Raw genomic sequence first — 12,270 nt, 5'->3', positions numbered from 1 at the left:
TTAGGGGTAGTGTACTGTGTGCAGGGGATTGGGAGCATGGTTAGGGGTAGTGTAGTGTGTGCGTGGAGTGGGAGCAGGGGTAGTGTAGTGTGTATGGGGAGTGGGAGTAGGGCTAGGGGTAGTGTGTGCGGGGAGCGGAGGCATGGTTGGGGGATGTGTATTGTGTGCGTGAAGTAGCAGCAGGGCTAGGGGTAGTTTAATGTGTGCTGGGAGCGGCAGCAGGGTTAGGGGTAGTGTAGTGTGTGCGGTGAGTGGGAGCAGGGTTAGGGGTAGTGTATTGTGTTCGGGGAGTGGGAGCAGGGTTAGGGGTAGTGTATTGTGTGCGGGGGATTGGGAGCGTGGTTAGGGGTAGTGTAGAGTGTGCGGGGAGTGGGAGCAGGGTTAGGGGTAGTGTATTGTGTGCTGGGAACGGCAGCACGGTTAGGAGTAGTGTAGTGTGTGCGGGGAGCGGGAGCATGGTTGAGGGATGTGTAGTGTTTGTGCGGGGAGTGGGAGCAGGGTTAGGGGTAGTGAAGTGTGTGCAGTGAGCGGCAGCAGGGTTAGGGGTAGTGTAGTGTGTGCGGGGAGTGGGAGCAGGGTTAGGGATAGTGTAGTATGTGCGGGGACTGGGAGCAGGGTTAGGGGCAGTGTAGTGTGTGCAGTGTACGGCAGCAGGGTTAGGGGTAGTGTAGTGTGTGCGGGGAGTGGGAGCAGGGTTAGGGGTAGTGTATTGTGTTCGGGGAGTGGGAGCAGGGTTAGGGGTAGTGTATTGTGTGCAGGGGATTGGGAGCAGGATTAGGGTAGTGTATTGTGTGCTGGGAGCAGCAGCATGGTTAGGAGTAGTGTAGTGTGTGCGGGGAGTGGGAGCAGGGTTAGGGGTAGTGTAGTGTGTGAGGGGAGTGGGACCAGGGTTAGGGTTAGTGTAGTGTGTGCGGGGGATTGGGAGCAGGGTTAGGGGATGTGTAGTGTGTGTGGGAAGCAGCAGCAGGGCTAGGGATAGTTTAGTGTGTGCTGGGAGCGGGAGCATGTTAGGGGTAGTGTAGTGGTAGTGTAGTGCGTGTGGGGACTGGGAGCAGGGTAAGGGGTAGTGTAGTGTGTGCAAGTAGCGGCAGCAGGGTTAGGGGTAGTGCAGTGCGTGTGGGTAATGGGATCAGGGTTAGGGGTAGTGTAGGGTATGTGCGGAGTGGGATCAGGGTTAGGGGTAGTGTAGGTTGTGTGGGGAGTGGGAGCAGGGTTAGGGGTAGTGTAGTTTGTGTGGGGAGTGGCAGCAGGATTAGGGGTAGTATACTGTATGCGGGGAGTGGGAGCAAGGTTAGGGGTATTGTAGTGTGTGTGGGGAGTAGCAGCAAGGTTGTCGGTAGTGTAGTTTGTGCGGGGAGTGGGAGCAGGGTTAGGGGTAGTGTAGTGTGTGCGGGGAGTGGGAGCAAGGTTATGGGTAGTGTATTGTGTTCGGGGAGTGGGAGCAGGGTTAGGGGTAGTGTATTGTGTGCAGGGGATTCGGAGCATGGTTAGTGGTAGTGTAGATTGTGCGGGGAGTGGGAGCAGGGTTAGGGGTAGTGTATTGTGTGCTGGGAGTGGGAGCAGGGTTAGGGGTAGTGTAGTGTGTGTGGGGAGTGGGAGTAGGGTTAGGGGTAGTGTAGTGTGTGCGGGGAGCGGGAGCAAGGATGGGGAATGTGTAGTGTGTGCGGGGAGTGGGAGCAGGGTTAGGGGTAGTGTAGTGTGTGCGGGCAGCGGCAGCAGGGTTAGGGGTAGTGTAGTGTGTGTGGGGAGAGGGAGCAGGGTTAGGGGTAGTGTAGTGTGTGCAGGGAGCGGCAGCAGGGTTAGGGGTAGTGTAGTGCGTGTGGGGAGTGGGAGCAGGGTTAGGGGTAGTGTAGGGTGTGCGGGGAGTGGGAGTAGGGTTAGGGGTATTGTAGTGTGTGTGGGGAGTGGCAGCAAGGTTGTCGGTAGTCTAGTTTGTGCGGGGAGTGGGAGCAGGGTTAGGGGAAGTGTAGTGTGTGCGGGGAGTGAGAGCAGGGTTAGGGGTAGTGTAGTATGTGCGGGGAGTGGGAACAGGGTTAGGGGTAGTGTAGTGTGTGCAGTGAGCGGCAGCAGGGGTAGGGGTAGTGTAGTGTGTGTGGGGAGTGGGAGCAGGGTTAGGGGTAGTGTAGTGTGTGAGGGTAGTGGGAGCAGGTTTAGGGGTAGTGTATTGTGTGCAGGGGATTGGGAGCATGGTTAGGGGTAGTGTAGTGTGTGCGTGGAGTGGGAGCAAGGATGGGGAATGTGTAGTGTGTGCGGGGAGTGGGAGCAGGGTTAGGGGTAGAGTAGTGTGTGCGGGGAGCGGCAGCAGGGTTAGGGGTAGTGTAGTGTGTGTGGGGAGAGGGAGCAGGGTTAGGGGTAGTGTAGTGTGTGCAGGGAGCGGCAGCAGGGTTAGGGGTAGTGTAGTGTGTGTGGGGAGTGGGAGCAGGGTTAGGGGTAGTGTAGGGTGTGCGGGGAGTGGGAGTAGGTTTTGGGGTATTGTAGTGTGTGTGGGGAGTGGCAGCAAGGTTGTCGGTAGTCTAGTTTGTGCGGGGAGTGGGAGCAGGGTTAGGGGAAGTGTAGTGTGTGCAGGCAGTGGGAGCAGGGTTAGGGGTAGTGTAGTGTGTGCAGTAAGCGGCAGCAGGTTTAGGGGTAGTGTAGTGTGTGCGGGGAGTGGGAGCAGGGTTAGGGGTAGTGAAGTATGTGAGGGGAGTGGGAGCAGGTTTAGGTGTAGTGTATTGTGTGCAGGGGATTGGGAGCATGGTTAGGGGTAGTGTAGTGTGTGCGTGGAGTGGGAGCAGGGTTAGGGTTAGTGTATTGTGTGCTGGGAGTGGGTGCAAGGTTAGGGGTAGTGTAGTGTGTGTGGGCAGAGGGAGCATGGTTAGGGGTAGTGTAGTGCGTGTGGGGAGTGGGAGCAGGGTTAGGGGTAGTGTAGTGTGTGTGGGGAGCGGCAGCAGGGTTAGGGGTAGTGTAGTGCGTGTGGGGAGTGGGAGCAGGGTTAGCGGTAGTGTAGGGTGTGCGGGGAGTGGGAGTAGGGTTAGGGGTATTGTAGTGTGTGTGGGGAGTGGCTGCAAGGTTGTCGGTAGTCTAGTTTGTGCGGTGAGTGGGAGCAGGGTTAGGGGTAGTGTAGAGTGTGCGGGGAGAGGGAGCAGGGTTAGGGGTAGTGTAGTTTGTGCGGTGAGTGGGAGCAGGGTTAGGGGTAGTGTAGAGTGTGCGGGGAGAGGGAGCAGGGTTAGGGGTAGTGTAGTGTGTGCATTGAGCGGCAGCAGGGTTAGGGGTAGTGTAGTGTGTGCGGGGAGTGGGAGCAGGGTTAGGGGTAGTGTAGTATGTGCGGGGAGTGGGAGCAGGGTTGGCGGTAGTGTAGTGTGTGCAGGGAGCGGCAGCAGGGTTAGGGGTAGTGTAGTGTGTGCGGGGAGTGGGAGCAGGGTTGGGGGTAGTGTAGTGTGTGTGGGGAGCGGCAGCAGGGTTAGGGGTAGTGTATTGTGTTCGTGGAGTGGGAGCAGGGTTAAGGGTAGTGTATTGTGTGCAGGGGATTGGGAGCATGGTTAGGGGTAGTGTAGTGTGTGCGTGGAGTGGGAGCAGGGTTAGGGGTAGTGTATTGTGTGCTGGGAGTGGGAGCAGGATTAGGGGTAGTGTAGTGTGTGTGGGGAGTGGGAGTAGGGGTAGTGTGTGCGGGGAGCGGAGGCATGGTTGGGGGATGTGTAGTGTGTGCGTGAAGTAGCAGCATTGCTAGGGGTAGTTTAATGTGTGCTGGGAGCGGGAGCATGTTAGGGGTAGTGTAGTGTGTGTGGGGAGTGGGAGCAGGATTAGGGGGAGTGTAGTGTGTGCGGGGAATGGGAGCAGGGTTAGGGGTAGTGTAGTGTGTGTGGAGAGGGAGCAGGGTTAGGGGTAGTGTAGTGTGTGCAGGGAGCGGCAGCAGGGTTAGGGGTGGAGTGGGAGCAGGGTTAGGGGTAGTGTAGGGTGTGCGGGCAGAGGGAGAAGGGTTAGGGGTATTGTAGTGTGTGTGGGGAGTGGCAGCATGGTTGTCGGTAGTGTAGTTTGTGCGGGGAGTGGGAGCAGGGTTAAGGGAAGTATAGTGTGTGAGGGGAGTGGGAGCAGGGTTAGGGGTAGTGTAGTGTGTGCAGGGAGTGGGAACAGGGTTAGGGGTAGTGTAGTGTGTGTGTGTGGAGAGGGAGCAGGGTTAGGGGTAGTGTAGTGTGTGCAGTGTACGGCAGCAGGGTTAGGGGTAGTGTAGTGTGTGCGGGGAGTGGGAGCAGGGTTAGGGGTAGTGTATTGTGTTCGGGGAGTGGGAGCAGGGTTAGGGGTAGTGTATTGTGTGCAGGGGATTGGGAGCAGGATTAGGGTAGTGTATTGTGTGCTGGGAGCAGCAGCATGGTTAGGAGTAGTGTAGTGTGTGCGGGGAGTGGGAGCAGGGTTAGGGGTAGTGTAGTGTGTGAGGGGAGTGGGACCAGGGTTAGGGTTAGTGTAGTGTGTGCGGGGGATTGGGAGCAGGGTTAGGGGATGTGTAGTGTGTGTGGGAAGCAGCAGCAGGGCTAGGGATAGTTTAGTGTGTGCTGGGAGCGGGAGCATGTTAGGGGTAGTGTAGTGGTAGTGTAGTGCGTGTGGGGACTGGGAGCAGGGTAAGGGGTAGTGTAGTGTGTGCAAGTAGCGGCAGCAGGGTTAGGGGTAGTGCAGTGCGTGTGGGTAATGGGATCAGGGTTAGGGGTAGTGTAGGGTATGTGGGGAGTGGGATCAGGGTTAGGGGTAGTGTAGGTTGTGTGAGGAGTGGGAGCAGGGTTAGGGGTAGTGTAGTTTGTGTGGGGAGTGGCAGCAGGATTAGGGGTAGTATACTGTATGCGGGGAGTGGGAGCAAGGTTAGGGGTATTGTAGTGTGTGTGGGGAGTGGGAGTAGGGTTAGGGGTAGTGTAGTGTGTGCGGGGAGCGGGAGCAAGGATGGGGAATGTGTAGTGTGTGCGGGGAGTGGGAGCAGGGTTAGGGGTAGTGTAGTGTGTGCGGGCAGCGGCAGCAGGGTTAGGGGTAGTGTAGTGTGTGTGGGGAGAGGGAGCAGGGTTAGGGGTAGTGTAGTGTGTGCAGGGAGCGGCAGCAGGGTTAGGGGTAGTGTAGTGCGTGTGGGGAGTGGGAGCAGGGTTAGGGGTAGTGTAGGGTGTGCGGGGAGTGGGAGTAGGGTTAGGGGTATTGTAGTGTGTGTGGGGAGTGGCAGCAAGGTTGTCGGTAGTCTAGTTTGTGCGGGGAGTGGGAGCAGGGTTAGGGGAAGTGTAGTGTGTGCGGGGAGTGAGAGCAGGGTTAGGGGTAGTGTAGTATGTGCGGGGAGTGGGAACAGGGTTAGGGGTAGTGTAGTGTGTGCAGTGAGCGGCAGCAGGGTTAGGGGTAGTGTAGTGTGTGTGGGGAGTGGGAGCAGGGTTAGGGGTAGTGTAGTGTGTGAGGGGAGTGGGACCAGGGTTAGGGTTAGTGTAGTGTGTGCGGGGGATTGGGAGCAGGGTTAGGGGATGTGTAGTGTGTGTGGGAAGCAGCAGCAGGGCTAGGGATAGTTTAGTGTGTGCTGGGAGCGGGAGCATGTTAGGGGTAGTGTAGTGGTAGTGTAGTGCGTGTGGGGACTAGGAGCAGGGTAAGGGGTAGTGTAGTGTGTGCAAGTAGCGGCAGCAGGGTTAAGGGTAGTGCAGTGCGTGTGGGTAATGGGATCAGGGTTAGGGGTAGTGTAGGGTATGTGCGGAGTGGGATCAGGGTTAGGGGTAGTGTGGGGAGTGGGAGCAGGGTTAGGGGTAGTGTAGTTTGTGTGGGGAGTGGCAGCAGGATTAGGGGTAGTATACTGTATGCGGGGAGTGGGAGCAAGGTTAGGGGTATTGTAGTGTGTGTGGGGAGTAGCAGCAAGGTTGTCGGTAGTGTAGTTTGTGCGGGGAGTGGGAGCAGGGTTAGGGGTAGTGTAGTGTGTGCGGGGAGTGGGAGCAAGGTTATGGGTAGTGTATTGTGTTCGGGGAGTGGGAGCAGGGTTAGGGGTAGTGTATTGTGTGCAGGGGATTCGGAGCATGGTTAGTGGTAATGTAGCTTGTGCGGGGAGTGGGAGCAGGGTTAGGGGTAGTGTATTGTGTGCTGGGAGTGGGAGCAGGGTTAGGGGTAGTGTAGTGTGTGTGGGGAGTGGGAGTAGGGTTAGGGGTAGTGTAGTGTGTGCGGGGAGCGGGAGCAAGGATGGGGAATGTGTAGTGTGCGGGGAGTGGGAGCAGGGTTAGGGGTAGTGTAGTGTGTGCGGGCAGCGGCAGCAGGGTTAGGGGTAGTGTAGTGTGTGTGGGGAGAGGGAGCAGGGTTAGGGGTAGTGTAGTGTGTGCAGGGAGCGGCAGCAGGGTTAGGGGTAGTGTAGTGCGTGTGGGGAGTGGGAGCAGGGTTAGGGGTAGTGTAGGGTGTGCGGGGAGTGGGAGTAGGGTTAGGGGTATTGTAGTGTGTGTGGGGAGTGGCAGCAAGGTTGTCGGTAGTCTAGTTTGTGCGGGGAGTGGGAGCAGGGTTAGGGGAAGTGTAGTGTGTGCGGGGAGTGAGAGCAGGGTTAGGGGTAGTGTAGTATGTGCGGGGAGTGGGAACAGGGTTAGGGGTAGTGTAGTGTGTGCAGTGAGCGGCAGCAGGGGTAGGGGTAGTGTAGTGTGTGTGGGGAGTGGGAGCAGGGTTAGGGGTAGTGTAGTGTGTGAGGGTAGTGGGAGCAGGTTTAGGGGTAGTGTATTGTGTGCAGGGGATTGGGAGCATGGTTAGGGGTAGTGTAGTGTGTGCGTGGAGTGGGAGCAAGGATGGGGAATGTGTAGTGTGTGCGGGGAGTGGGAGCAGGGTTAGGGGTAGAGTAGTGTGTGCGGGGAGCGGCAGCAGGGTTAGGGGTAGTGTAGTGTGTGTGGGGAGAGGGAGCAGGGTTAGGGGTAGTGTAGTGTGTGCAGGGAGCGGCAGCAGGGTTAGGGGTAGTGTAGTGTGTGTGGGGAGTGGGAGCAGGGTTAGGGGTAGTGTAGGGTGTGCGGGGAGTGGGAGTAGGTTTTGGGGTATTGTAGTGTGTGTGGGGAGTGGCAGCAAGGTTGTCGGTAGTCTAGTTTGTGCGGGGAGTGGGAGCAGGGTTAGGGGAAGTGTAGTGTGTGCAGGGAGTGGGAGCAGGGTTAGGGGTAGTGTAGTGTGTGCAGTGAGCGGCAGCAGGTTTAGGGGTAGTGTAGTGTGTGCGGGGAGTGGGAGCAGGGTTAGGGGTAGTGAAGTATGTGAGGGGAGTGGGAGCAGGTTTAGGTGTAGTGTATTGTGTGCAGGGGATTGGGAGCATGGTTAGGGGTAGTGTAGTGTGTGCGTGGAGTGGGAGCAGGGTTAGGGGTAGTGTATTGTGTGCTGGGAGTGGGTGCAAGGTTAGGGGTAGTGTAGTGTGTGTGGGCAGAGGGAGCAGGGTTAGGGGTAGTGTAGTGCGTGTGGGGAGTGGGAGCAGGGTTAGGGGTAGTGTAGTGTGTGTGGGGAGCGGCAGCAGGGTTAGGGGTAGTGTAGTGCGTGTGGGGAGTGGGAGCAGGGTTAGCGGTAGTGTAGGGTGTGCGGGGAGTGGGAGTAGGGTTAGGGGTATTGTAGTGTGTGTGGGGAGTGGCTGCAAGGTTGTCGGTAGTCTAGTTTGTGCGGTGAGTGGGAGCAGGGTTAGGGGTAGTGTAGAGTGTGCGGGGAGAGGGAGCAGGGTTAGGGGTAGTGTAGTGTGTGCATTGAGCGGCAGCAGGGTTAGGGGTAGTGTAGTGTGTGCGGGGAGTGGGAGCAGGGTTAGGGGTAGTGTAGTATGTGCGGGGAGTGGGAGCAGGGTTGGCGGTAGTGTAGTGTGTGCAGGGAGCGGCAGCAGGGTTAGGGGTAGTGTAGTGTGTGCGGGGAGTGGGAGCAGGGTTGGGGGTAGTGTAGTGTGTGTGGGGAGCGGCAGCAGGGTTAGGGGTAGTGTATTGTGTTCGTGGAGTGGGAGCAGGGTTAAGGGTAGTGTATTGTGTGCAGGGGATTGGGAGCATGGTTAGGGGTAGTGTAGTGTGTGCGTGGAGTGGGAGCAGGGTTAGGGGTAGTGTATTGTGTGCTGGGAGTGGGAGCAGGATTAGGGGTAGTGTAGTGTGTGTGGGGAGTGGGAGTAGGGGTAGTGTGTGCGGGGAGCGGAGGCATGGTTGGGGGATGTGTAGTGTGTGCGTGAAGTAGCAGCATTGCTAGGGGTAGTTTAATGTGTGCTGGGAGCGGGAGCATGTTAGGGGTAGTGTAGTGTGTGTGGGGAGTGGGAGCAGGATTAGGGGGAGTGTAGTGTGTGCGGGGAATGGGAGCAGGGTTAGGGGTAGTGTAGTGTGTGTGGAGAGGGAGCAGGGTTAGGGGTAGTGTAGTGTGTGCAGGGAGCGGCAGCAGGGTTAGGGGTGGAGTGGGAGCAGGGTTAGGGGTAGTGTAGGGTGTGCGGGCAGAGGGAGTAGGGTTAGGGGTATTGTAGTGTGTGTGGGGAGTGGCAGCATGGTTGTCGGTAGTGTAGTTTGTGCGGGGAGTGGGAGCAGGGTTAAGGGAAGTATAGTGTGTGAGGGGAGTGGGAGCAGGGTTAGGGGTAGTGTAGTGTGTGCAGGGAGTGGGAACAGGGTTAGGGGTAGTGTAGTGTGTGTGTGTGGAGAGGGAGCAGGGTTAGGGGTAGTGTAGTGTGTGCAGTGTACGGCAGCAGGGTTAGGGGTAGTGTAGTGTGTGCGGGGAGTGGGAGCAGGGTTAGGGGTAGTGTATTGTGTTCGGGGAGTGGGAGCAGGGTTAGGGGTAGTGTATTGTGTGCAGGGGATTGGGAGCAGGATTAGGGTAGTGTATTGTGTGCTGGGAGCAGCAGCATGGTTAGGAGTAGTGTAGTGTGTGCGGGGAGTGGGAGCAGGGTTAGGGGTAGTGTAGTGTGTGAGGGGAGTGGGACCAGGGTTAGGGTTAGTGTAGTGTGTGCGGGGGATTGGGAGCAGGGTTAGGGGATGTGTAGTGTGTGTGGGAAGCAGCAGCAGGGCTAGGGATAGTTTAGTGTGTGCTGGGAGCGGGAGCATGTTAGGGGTAGTGTAGTGGTAGTGTAGTGCGTGTGGGGACTGGGAGCAGGGTAAGGGGTAGTGTAGTGTGTGCAAGTAGTGGCAGCAGGGTTAGGGGTAGTGCAGTGCGTGTGGGTAATGGGATCAGGGTTAGGGGTAGTGTAGGGTATGTGGGGAGTGGGATCAGGGTTAGGGGTAGTGTAGGTTGTGTGGGGAGTGGGAGCAGGGTTAGGGGTAGTGTAGTTTGTGTGGGGAGTGGCAGCAGGATTAGGGGTAGTATACTGTATGCGGGGAGTGGGAGCAAGGTTAGGGGTATTGTAGTGTGTGTGGGGAGTGGGAGTAGGGTTAGGGGTAGTGTAGTGTGTGCGGGGAGCGGGAGCAAGGATGGGGAATGTGTAGTGTGTGCGGGGAGTGGGAGCAGGGTTAGGGGTAGTGTAGTGTGTGCGGGCAGCGGCAGCAGGGTTAGGGGTAGTGTAGTGTGTGTGGGGAGAGGGAGCAGGGTTAGGGGTAGTGTAGTGTGTGCAGGGAGCGGCAGCAGGGTTAGGGGTAGTGTAGTGCGTGTGGGGAGTGGGAGCAGGGTTAGGGGTAGTGTAGGGTGTGCGGGGAGTGGGAGTAGGGTTAGGGGTATTGTAGTGTGTGTGGGGAGTGGCAGCAAGGTTGTCGGTAGTCTAGTTTGTGCGGGGAGTGGGAGCAGGGTTAGGGGAAGTGTAGTGTGTGCGGGGAGTGAGAGCAGGGTTAGGGGTAGTGTAGTATGTGCGGGGGAGTGGGAACAGGGTTAGGGGTAGTGTAGTGTGTGCAGTGAGCGGCAGCAGGGTTAGGGGTAGTGTAGTGTGTGTGGGGAGTGGGAGCAGGGTTAGGGGTAGTGTAGTGTGTGAGGGGAGTGGGAGCAGGTTTAGGGGTAGTGTATTGTGTGCAGGGGATTGGGAGCATGGTTAGGGGTAGTGTAGTGTGTGCGTGGAGTGGGAGCAAGGATGGGGAATGTGTAGTGTGTGCGGGGAGTGGGAGCAGGGTTAGGGGTAGAGTAGTGTGTGCGGGGAGCGGCAGCAGGGTTAGGGGTAGTGTAGTGTGTGTGGGGAGAGGGAGCAGGGTTAGGGGTAGTGTAGTGTGTGCAGGGAGCGGCAGCAGGGTTAGGGGTAGTGTAGTGTGTGTGGGGAGTGGGAGCAGGGTTAGGGGTAGTGTAGGGTGTGCGGGGAGTGGGAGTAGGTTTTGGGGTATTGTAGTGTGTGTGGGGAGTGGCAGCAAGGATGTCGGTAGTCTAGTTTGTGCGGGGAGTGGGAGCAGGGTTAGGGGAAGTGTAGTGTGTGCAGGGAGTGGGAGCAGGGTTAGGGGTAGTGTAGTGTGTGCAGTGAGCGGCAGCAGGTTTAGGGGTAGTGTAGTGTGTGCGGGGAGTGGGAGCAGGGTTAGGGGTAGTGAAGTATGTGAGGGGAGTGGGAGCAGGTTTAGGTGTAGTGTATTGTGTGCAGGGGATTGGGAGCATGGTTAGGGGTAGTGTAGTGTGTGCGTGGAGTGGGAGCAGGGTTAGGGGTAGTGTATTGTGTGCTGGGAGTGGGTGCAAGGTTAGGGGTAGTGTAGTGTGTGTGGGCAGAGGGAGCAGGGTTAGGGGTAGTGTAGTGCGTGTGGGGAGTGGGAGCAGGGTTAGGGGTAGTGTAGTGTGTGTGGGGAGCGGCAGCAGGGTTAGGGGTAGTGTAGTGCGTGTGGGTAGTGGGAGCAGGGTTAGCGGTAGTGTAGGGTGTGCGGGGAGTGGGAGTAGGGTTAGGGGTATTGTAGTGTGTGTGGGGAGTGGCTGCAAGGTTGTCGGTAGTCTAGTTTGTGCGGGGAGTGGGAGCAGGGTTAGGGGTAGTGTAGTGTGTGCGGGGAGAGGGAGCAGGGTTAGGGGTAGTGTAGTGTGTGCATTGAGCGGCAGCAGGGTTAGGGGTAGTGTAGTGTGTGCGGGGAGTGGGAGCAGGGTTAGGGGTAGTGTAGTATGTGCGGGGAGTGGGAGCAGGGTTGGCGGTAGTGTAGTGTGTGCAGTGAGCGGCAGCAGGGTTAGGGGTAGTGTAGTGTGTGCGGGGAGTGGGAGCAGGGTTGGGGGTAGTGTAGTGTGTGTGGGGAGCGGCAGCAGGGTTAGGGGTAGTGTATTGTGTTCGTGGAGTGGGAGCAGGGTTAAGGGTAGTGTATTGTGTGCAGGGGATTGGGAGCATGGTTAGGGGTAGTGTAGTGTGTGCGTGGAGTGGGAGCAGGGTTAGGGGTAGTGTATTGTGTGCTGGGAGTGGGAGCAGGATTAGGGGTAGTGTAGTGTGTGTGGGGAGTGGGAGTAGGGGTAGTGTGTGCGGGGAGCGGAGGCATGGTTGGGGGATGTGTAGTGTGTGCGTGAAGTAGCAGCATTGCTAGGGGTAGTTTAATGTGTGCTGGGAGCGGGAGCATGTTAGGGGTAGTGTAGTGTGTGTGGGGAGTGGGAGCAGGATTAGGGGTAGTGTAGTGTGTGCGGGGAATGGGAGCAGGGTTAGGGGTAGTGTAGTGTGTGTGGAGAGGGAGCAGGGTTAGGGGTAGTGTAGTTTGTGCAGGGAGCGGCAGCAGGGTTAGGGGTGGAGTGGGAGCAGGGTTAGGGGTAGTGTAGGGTGTGCGGGCAGAGGGAGTAGGGTTAGGGGTATTGTAGTGTGTGTGGGGAGTGGCAGCATGGTTGTCGGTAGTGTAGTTTGTGCGGGGAGTGGGAGCAGGGTTAAGTATAGTGTGTGAGGGGAGTGGGAGCAGGGTTAGGGGTAGTGTAGTGTGTGCAGGGAGTGGGAACAGGGTTAGGGGTAGTGTAGTGTGTGTGTGTGGAGAGGGAGCAGGGTTAGGGGTAGTGTAGTGTGTGTGTGTGGAGAGGGAGCAGGGTTAGGGGTAGTGTAGTGCGTGCAGGGAGCGGCAGCAGGGTTAGGGGTAGTGTGGGGAGTGGGTGCAGGGTTAGGGTTAGTGTAGGGTGTGCGGGGAGTGTGAGTAGGGTTAGGGGTATTGTAGTGTGTGTGGGGAGTGGCAGCAAGGTTGTCGGTAGTCTAGTTTGTGCGGGGAGTGGGAGCAGGGTTAAGGGAAGTGTAGTGTGTGAGGGGAGTGGGAGCAGGGTTAGGGGTAATGTAGTGTGTGCATTGAGCGGCAGCAGGGATAGGGGTAGTGTAGTGTGTGCGGGGAGTTGGAGCAGGGTTAAGGGTAGTGTATTGTGTGCGGGGGATTGGGAGCGTGGTTAGGGGTAGTGTAGTGTGTGCGGGGAGTGGGAGCAGGGTTAGGGGTAGTGTATTGTGTGCTGGGAATGGCAGCACGGTTAGGTGTAGTGTAGTGTGTGCGGGGAGCGGAAGCATGGTTG

This window comes from Taudactylus pleione, unplaced genomic scaffold (genome assembly GCF_031769625.1).
Source record: "Taudactylus pleione unplaced genomic scaffold, aTauple2 ptg001862l, whole genome shotgun sequence".
Classification (NCBI taxonomy): domain Eukaryota; kingdom Metazoa; phylum Chordata; class Amphibia; order Anura; family Myobatrachidae; genus Taudactylus; species Taudactylus pleione.
The sequence above is the reverse complement of the archived record's forward strand: the minus strand, read 5'-3'. Positions refer to the sequence as shown.